Here is a 10,899-nt window from a genome sequence, read left to right on the forward strand (position 1 = left end):
TGATGAAGGGTGATTGGGCAACTTCCTATTTTCCTAAACACAGTTTCATACATGAACGAAAAAAAGGTTGGTGATATATTATTATGTGATTAGTTGAAGGTATATGAATAACAAACATCCTAATTCCTAATGGATACAGTAGGTAGGTAATATTCAAATACTCAATGTTACCTATCTATATTTCGAATACTATTCTCTTAATTTTCAATCGACTGGTAACTAGTCAATGTTTAAATACTACAACCTTTACACAAAGCACTTAGTTTCGTACTAATTAATTCTTGTTCAAGCTAATATCAAAAGTATAATAATATAATATGTTAGTATGTTACAATTGCAATGAAAAAAAACATATTTTTAGATAGTAGATACACTTAAAAATTAAAGAATAACGTAATTATATTACTGCAGAACAGTCGTTAAGACTTAAGCTTTTATAATCTTGATTCTTGATTGTAATTTCTGTTTTCAACTTGAAGTTAATTTGTGTCGACTGTCACTTCTCACTACTACCTATACTACCTATTCTTGCAGATTACGTATACAAAATAATAGAGTTCTAATAATAATATTTTGAATCGCTATTAATGATTTTAATAACACATTTTCTTTTACAAACATAATGTAACTTCGTACCCATATATTATCTTTAAATTTTAATAACAACATTTTTATCGTCTCATTTAATGTAAATTATAAGTTATAATAGTTATAACTTATAACTAATATGTATACACTGATTTTTATGTGTTCGTCGCCGTCTGCATACATAATATGACGTGAGTGTGTGCGTGTGTGTGCGTATATACCTATATCATCTCGTCGCTTGAATTGAATTTACTAGAGAGAAAACCATTCATTTTTTTTTTTTTGAAAGCTGCGCTCTCACTTTGTGTTTTTACAGCGGATCAAAGCCCTAGCGACTGACAAGCGCACAATTACGACGGCTTTCGATCAACTGTGCGTTCAGCGTACTTACAACATTAATAGGTGTGTTGAGCTCTTTCGTTTCGTGAGTCATGTGGTTTAAAAATGTATTATTGAGTTCTGCGGTCGACTTAATTTTTTATTCTATTATTCGAATACATATCGCAATGAAAAATACTGCCTGTAAATAAATTGTTCACGTATATATTTTCCACTCCACATTCATCCCCATCATTCGCAAACACACTTGACACTAACCTTTCAGAAACACGCACCTAATTTAGTTTAAAATATGTTTGAATAATAACTATGGTCAGGGTGCGGGAACCGTCAACAGAATAATACTTTATTGTTTCCTAATATAATATATAATTTATCTGTGATAGCAGAATTTGATTATTTTACTACCTATAATGTAAATGAACCGGAGCGGTGGTGTTGGTTCGGAATAATTTTAGTTAATTTGTGAGACAAAAAAATCAAGTATTTGTATTTGTAAGGCTGTATAATACATATAATGCTATGATATGCATCGTAAATACATCATATCAACAGATAATTATTTTTTGTGTTTTAAAATTATTTATAAGGTAAAACTAAAAATTAAATCGTTCTTAGATAAAATATTACTATGTTAAATAAAAATACAACATTCTAGAAATAGAAATTAAATCTATTTAGTAATTTAAAAATACTATTGATACCTACTACTAATAATTGTATCGATAAAATTAGTATTTTGGATATGAAGTGTTATAAAGAATTTTGTATGTCATTTTCATATCTAGTTTTGGAATTTGTTGTGTCATGTACTCATGTCTAATATATATATCGATCTTTTCAATCAACTTCTAAATAGGAAAAAAATAAAGATGCCGAGGACATAATAATAATGGTTAGTTGACAAGGTTCAGGTATTTTAAAGTAAATACAAGAAAAAAAAAACGTATAGGTATGTGAAGAAAACTAAGGTCATGTTTGAAATTAGCATGGAAAATTTAATAGGAAAACATTATTTTTGTTTAAAGTTTGTTTTTTAAAAATGTGTGCTGTATAAATATATTGGTTTTACGAAAATGATTATAATATTGTTATAAATGTATACAACTGTATAGGTATTTATATGGATTCGTGAGTTACTAGAATAAAAACCAGATTTTATAAAAAAAAAAACACTACTAAAAATTTAAAAATCAGAAAAAACAATTGTTTGACAATTTTTTGAATCGTATTTTATTCAATATAATCGACATGTATTAGGAAGAGTTAATTATTTACAATTTTTTCCATTTAACACTGTATAATATGTCGATAATAAATATTAGCTAGTCAATTTATTGTTATTAAACAGTTATAATAAGTTTTAATTTTGTCACTGTCGAAGAACGTAAATAGATTTTACACGCAAATTCTGTGCGTCAGCAAGGAATCCTAAATGGCTAAAATGCCCTTGAGCTAAATTTCACTTTAAAACCGCCCACACCTCTACACATAATATATGAATACTAGAAAAATAAACCGACTATCTATCATATATATGCATAGGATTTTATGTACCTATGTAAATATATATATATAAATTTATATTTAAGTACATACATGATTTCCCATTTGGATCTAATCACACTTTAAAGATCTGAATAAATTAGCGAATAAATGCACACACTTAATATATTATATATAAACCTAAAATGGGTAAACAAAACACGTTTCACCACGTAGTATTAATTTTTTTTCTCCATCCTTCTCGTCCGACAGTCATCATCTTTGCATTACAATGCTTACAAATTTCCTTCGATGGCCTTAATCGCTTTATAACTTCCATATAAATTGAATTTCGTTTCCGTGTCCATATTATTGTTAAAAAAATTACGAAATTACAAAATTATGGAGGGCATCAATAATGACGAAAAAAAATCTAGAGATTAGATTTCATTAAGATTTGAGACACAAACTATCAGCTTTTAGCAAATTATACTAATTTATGATATTTATGTTTATTGTGATTTCTCAAAGTTTAATGAAAAAAATATTAAATGAATAAATTTGTAGTTTTTCAATTAATTACGGATTTTTGTCGTAAATTTAAAAACGAGTAAAAACAATGCATAATAAACCCTCACATCTCTCCTTGTAATCCATGCAGATCGTACATTTGTACCCAGTGTCATATATAGGGCTAGGGGGGTGACAACCCTATTTAACATTTTTGATGGAGGTCTAAAAATACCCTTTTGCTTACTAATATGTTATTTTAGGAAAACTATTATAAGCACAACACCTCCGGAAAAAAATCCTATGTGCGCTACCGTCTGCCCTTGAACATAATCGATGGTAATCTAACAGTATAACTTATTTTATAACAATAATAATATATATCATTATCTTTGCAGTGTTTTAACACGCCTCACAAATATTATATTATATGCTATGCTGATCTACAACCACATATCTAGGTTCCTTATATTTAATATCAGGTGGCGTGAAAATAAGACAACGTACATAGGTTCCCGCGCCTAGCTATAATGAATTATATCTCGGTCTGTTGTTCCCGCTATTCCGCGCCTATATACCTAAACCTACAAATTACAATGTATAAATATAATATTATGCTGTTTGCGCGTGTGGGAATACTAAATCGACGTATATTCATACCGGTTTGCATATTATATATTTATGTATACAGAGTGTAACAGATAGAACTGACTTTTGGAATAACTTTTGTTTTGATCAATATTTAAAAATTTTTTTATATATATATATAATTATTTATAGCCACTTGCGCTACACGTGTAATAAAAAAAAAATTTGATTTTATATTTTAATACCGAAAATGAAAAATTTTAAATTTGATTTAAATTTTTTTGAATAAATTCAAAATAGCCAATTTGTGAATCTGATTATAAGAACTATTTCGATGGTAAAAACATTTATCTAAATCAAGTAGTTTATTTTTTAGAATTTTTTTAAATATCAATATTTTTTTTGATTAAATTAATTTGGAACGCAATAACTTTTTTAAAAATATTATTTTTGGAAATTTACTAACATGGCTATATTTCTAAAACTATTTACTAATCCTATAATTTTATCAATTTTTGTCATAAGTTTAAGTAGCATAATTTTTTTTTTTTTTGGTCAGTTCTTTCTGTTACACTCTGTAGGTATATATATACTAACTAAATATTCATAACGGTACAACATACACGTATAATAGGTGTATTATATTACGCTATGAGTGACTATGGCTATAGGCAATACATAATGTATTAATGTGTATATGTAATCAGGGGCGGACTGGGGTAAAAAATCGGCCCGGGCGATCATAGGTAAAGGCCCAAAAATTACACAAATATACATTTTTTAATGGCAATAGCTATCATTAATATTAAGCAAACCAAGCTACAGTTTTATAGATTGCATAAAGTAGGTACCTATTGATAAAATAATCACGGTCCACTGGCCCAATAAACCTGCGAGGGCCCGCAATCATAACAGCCCAGGGGGTGATCACCCACTTGCCCTTCGGTCCAGTCCGCCTCTGTATGTAATACCATTTACTACATTACGGTGAGTTTACGCGACTATAAAACATTAATTTTAATATAAAATGCCCAAATATCCTCTTTAAAATACCGTGTATAATAAACTATAATAATATTATATAATAGATATAGTTATTAACTAATATATTATAATATTATCTACGCGTAATTCAGTAGTGAATAGTACCTCTACTACATACACAGTTAGGTATAGCGGATTTCGTTTTCGTCGACTCCTATACATTGTTATTGTCGTGGACCGTGCAATAGTGTGTTTCATCAAATAATTTCCCATTAAAAACCAAACGAAGGCTCCGTTTTTGCCGTCTGGTTTAAATGCATAGTACCTACATATCGTGATATGAATGTACCTATATTATTCACTATAAACAAACTGGTTCTGACCAACTAAAACGGATTTTAAATCTATAGATAGCTCATGTACATGGCAAACTTATTATAAACTATTATGTATACGCACGCACGCACGCATACACACACACACACACACACACACACACACACACACACACACACACACGCACACGCACACACGACACACATACATAGTAACCATAAGAGTAAAAAAAATCTTTGGAAATCCAGAGCAATTTTTTCACCATAATAATATTATAATAACATCACGTAAACGACGCGGATGCTGGCGGGCGGGTCCGTTTTGCAATAAATAATAATAATCTTACTGGACGGGAATCTCGTACGCGACTTCGCATAGTAATAATATAATACAGAATCAATACATAATTATGTTTCGGTTTATCAATTTATCAGGTTTGAGGTATAAAAACTGGTAAATTTAGTAATCGTCACTTCGGACACACGCGTGAATAAAATTCACTGCTATTATATTAATATTATCGTAATATCGCTTTTCGTAAACGCGGCTGAAACATATTGATACAAGACCGGAATAGAATATTTTATTAGTTTTAAATTATTATAATATTGCATGCGCTCAAAGAAGACGGACGCTACACCCACATGCGTTTAGTGTCTCACACACGCATAATATATCTATGAAGCAATGGCGCCGAAGTTTTTAAAATGTGGTCGGGCAATTTTAAAACTTCCCGGCCTCAATATCTTAATTATTTATAAAGAGGTACCTTAATATACATTTATTCTGTATTCATAATCATGGTTTAAATATACTCATGCTCATATTAAAGTTATGAAGTAAATAAAATATGGCCGGCCGGCCACATTTTTTAAAAAAGAGGTCGGGCCACGGCCCGATGTCATCATGGACTTCGGCGCCACTGCAGTATGAAGTGGCGCACACTAAAAAAAAATAAGGGTAGTATATTGAATAAGTTGCCTCTATATTGGCTAATAGTCTAATGGGTATAACTGTATAAGCCTATAATTATTCAATAATTTATTTTTTATATTTTTATACGTAGTAGAATTTTTATGATGCAAATATTTTGGGGCCAAGGTGTCAACCCACCCACACACCAAAAAAATTAACCCTTCAGTGTGTGCCACTGTATCTGGTCAATTGTACGTTAAATAATCCATTTAACTAAGTTATGTTTCACATTAGACTATTAAAATATGTTGTGTGTACCTACTTCGTTTTCGTTTTTACTCATAAATGGTGAACCATTTTAGTTATTTAATAAAAAATTTTAAGCCATCATAATATTTGGATGAAGCATTTCAGTTCTGAATTAACGAGACACATTTATTGTACCTAGTTACTAATTTGTAGTTAAAGATTTCAAGAACAAAAACATAATTAATTATTATATTTATCTGTACATATGATATATGCGTGCGTTAAAGAAATTCGTATCGTGGCATACAATATTATAGGTACGTGCTTTGCAACTATTATCATATCGTGTTTAATAAAGCATTATAATATTAAAGAAGTACATTTAATAAGATTTCCAGCATAGTTTCACCAGAGAAAAAAACTTTACGCTCACTTATATAAAAACCATTGACCGACTTTCGAGTTATCTTCCGAGTTCCGACACGGCAGAACAGCGTATAATGTATATACTTTTTGTGTTAGAGATACTGACCTAAGGATTTTTATATTATTATAATCAACTCGAATAGCGCGAACTTGAGATTTTAAGATAATATTATAATACGGTTTGTCAAACCGGACAGGTTTCATACTAATAAAATAATAAAATTATATGTTTAAGTAATAAACGCATAATACATAATATACATAGGTAATTGCAATGACCAGTTATTATAGTATATAGGTACATATAGTCATATAATATGTAGTATACAATATTTGAGAATAATAATTAATATATTATCATAAAATATAAATTATATTACAGTTCGTTAATTCGAATATATTATATTGAATTGTTCATGTAGAACTCAAAATCTTATTCCATTCATATTATTGTAAAGCTGGAAAAATTATCATTTTTTTCAACTGCTGAAGTCAATCTATATTATTATTTGAAATATTTTTTAGCAATTCTTTATACTTTTGAACTTCTGTGTAAAATATAATAATAGCCAATAAGGCACATAACAAGTTTTGATGTTTAGTAATAACCCAACATCTAAGGCACATAATTGTAAAAAAATTGATTCTTGACTTCGCACCCTAAAATTAGAATCACCCCAAGATTAACATTATTTTTTTTTTGATGTTGATGGAAACAAAAAATTGGTAACGCATCGTATATGCCCTGTTGGATCTAGGACATAACTACATAAGACGCCTAGGGCTAGTAAAATGCAGCGCCTTTATAATTGTGCAGTGTGTAGAAATAAATATATATTATACTTTCATATTTGTCTTCGATTATAATAGATAGTTGTGTTTGATATTGATGGAATTGTATCAGCGTTCGTATAATCAGTTCTATAAATGTGTAAAATGTATAAGAAAAAAATATTTTATCAAGAAAATGTGTCAACTTATTGATATCTAAAGTTGTGCCTAATTTTTTAAATTATATTGTAGCGGTGTGTAGGTGGTGGATGTATAATAGGTACTAAATATACGGTACTTATATGATATTTAAAGAACAACTTAATAGTTTAATTAAAAATATGAACAAAAATCCAGTTATTACACAAAAGAGAGATGAGATCCTATCAGAATAAGAGTTGTTTCCGCAAGCGCCAATCGGTGCCCATCAGTTCATACACTTGAATTGAAATATTTAATGGGTATGTACTTAAAATATTTCCGGAAAATTCCTGCAAACTGCAAGGGATATATTTTTTAGCGTATCCTTTTAAATTATAATAATATATAATATTAATATGTGACATCAGACACCTACATTATTCGACATGGGTATACGTGATGATAATTTATGGAAATCTGTATAGTGTATGTGGAAATAAAATGTACCTATAGTTGTGAAATTGATAAATTCTAAAATATGACTGATCTGTTGTCGAGCGTGCAAAAACTTTCAAAGCTGCCTTAAACAAAACTTACACGACTAACAGTGTAAAGTATTCAAATAACGCAAACAGTGGCAATATATTATATGTACCTACATATTGATAATATACATTTACGAGATTACTTGCCCGTTGTCCAATGAATGATGATAATGATAAATTATTATGCACAATCTATCGGAATATGATCTGCGTACGGTTCGGTTAGAATGACAAAAACCGCAAACCTGTATAATATAGTGGGTTCATATATATTACTTGTACAATGATTTATATTTTAAAAGTAAGTATCTACGTTACATAATGTGTCCGGGTCTAGGCCTAGGCCTTGGGGAGATGTTTAAATACTTTGATTTATATCGTTACTAAAAATGCATGCTAAGGTGGGGAAGAAGACTTGTAAGAAGGGCGGTAAAATCAAGGTTTACTTAACTGCTCATTGGTGTACTTAAACAGTTCATCCTGATTAAGGGCCGTTGTATACTTTGTATACGTTTGAAATAATAAGCATATTAGGCGCAATTTCAGTTTTTGACTTGGAGGGGCTTTACATATTTAAATAAAACAGACTCGCGAGTGGCTCTGCTCCTCACACCCTATGAATATCTTTAAAATACATTATAGGTACTTTATTTTAATATTATATAACATAATATATCTTTATCTCACCGACTCTCCTACATTTAATGTAGATATATTAAAACTATAGATCTATCTGTATTAATAAAATGAAAAAAAATTTGTATTAAAACAAATTACAACATTTATGAGCTATTATATAATATAATATAATATTATAATATTGTAATATTGTATAACCGTCGATTCGAAATTGGAAATGTATAAAAATAAATACTACAAATCGATTATTATCGTATTAGTAGATTAGATAGTTAATAAAGTGTTTAAAATTTCACTCAAAATACAATTTTTTTCCTAGGGGCTACATTTAATACTGGGGGGGCTAAGTGTCTCCAAGTCCTCCCCTCAAATTGCACCTATATGATAATAAGACAACAAAGCTGTGTACTTAGGCGTGTTCTATATTATTTACGTGTATTATATCATATCCTAACAATGTCTGAAATTATATCTTTTGTTTGGTAAAAATAATAATATAATATCGTTGGTAAATTATTGTTACTCTGGGCCTTAGAGGGCTTCAGCTGAATTACCGCAGAACGTGTTTTTCGACGTGTGATTCCGCATTTCCGTACTGCTGTAATACGTGTTATATTCCGATAAACAAAATAGGGGGGAAATAGTAGTATTTCCGTTAATTTCCATCCTGTTTGACGAACCGTATAATACATTAAATAGTTTTATATATGTATATTATTGTGGTGCCAAAACAAAACATTGAACCCATTCTTGCCTTCCCTTTGAACGTTACAAATCGAATTAAGCAGATACGGTTAAGTGTGTATAAAATAAATTATCCGCTGCAATCGTACCTATCTTACCTATTCGATTTAAAAAACTATAATTAAGTTGAAATATTGTTTTAGGTTTTATATGTGTATACAATAATTACATAATATAATACTTGAATACTATTATTCAATATATTATAGTTTTTCTTATTACAAAAACATCGAATGCAATATGGTTTTCTTTTGTGCGGCGTACCTATAGCTCCCAATCTGATTCTATCGATGGTTTGATTTCGATGCTTTATTTCTTTGTTTATAAAGACAATACAATATAAAACAGTACTATCAATACAGATTAGATTTTAGACTAAGATATTTTACCTCGACGACATGATGTGATAAGTGTAGATCCGGGATTAATGTAGGTACAATAGAAAAAAAAGTAGGTACTCGTAAAATCATTACATTTCGACCGTTGCGTTGTCCTACATAACATTCTTATATTTTATCGTTTAAGGCAATTTGAACACAATAGAGATAATAAATGGAGAATCGTGGATATATTTTTAAATTCATAATAACTAATAAGGTTTCTTTATAAAAATTACTAGATGTTACGACTTGACAAATTATAGGGCGTGCAAAATATCCGTGAGAATCGTCGTCGCGTATTACAAAAACACTGTTAAGCACTAGCTGTTCTATTAAGTATTAACATAAATGGCATGCGATGGTAAAATTATCGTACATTTTATTAATGTTCGAAGACTTTGAGTCGTTAAAATTACATGTCGAATTAGGTTACAACGGTGGATGATGGTAGATAATATTATACGTTAAACGATTAACGAATAGCTAGGACTAATTTAATACTTTATATTTTATTAAAATATTTATAGTTATAATATATTATTTCATTTTTAGCTATCTGATAGACACTTGAGCACTGCATAATATAGAGTAATATTACTCTATGCTGCATAATATGAATACAATACAATTTACAATACTAATTATAAGAGATAAGACGTATGTGTATGGTACACAAACATACTTTATACTTATACGGCTATACAGTATATACTATTAAATATTATATTAATTGTATTTTAACCGATTTATAATTTAAAATGTATATATTATGGACTAATTTATAAACGCTGGGAAAATTTTCAACACGAGTGAGCATTTTGTACCAATTCGAATTGTTCGATCAACAGACGGCAGTGGAGATTACCAATAACCACTACATAAAATGTTAATGGTTAATTCAGGGTTGTAAATTAAATATAATATAATTTTAAATTAACTATAATAATAATTTCCATTGATAGGATTTTTCATCGTTTTACTGCTCACATAGTTTTTTTTTTTCACTAGCAATTAATATTATACAAAATAATACATTTTTGATTTTTCAAGTCTTAAAAATGTATATATATATTTAAATCCTTTTGTATATTATTATAAAACGTTTTAAAATAGTTACATGGCAGCTATATAATATTTCAAAAACATTTCCATAAATTATCTACCACTAAATTTGAAATTATTTGAAAATGTTTTTAAAACGTAGCTATGCACCCATGCCGTATTAAGGTAAAATGGTTAAAAAAATACTTACCGAACGA

This window comes from Acyrthosiphon pisum, chromosome A2 (genome assembly GCF_005508785.2).
Source record: "Acyrthosiphon pisum isolate AL4f chromosome A2, pea_aphid_22Mar2018_4r6ur, whole genome shotgun sequence".
NCBI lineage: Eukaryota > Metazoa > Arthropoda > Insecta > Hemiptera > Aphididae > Acyrthosiphon > Acyrthosiphon pisum.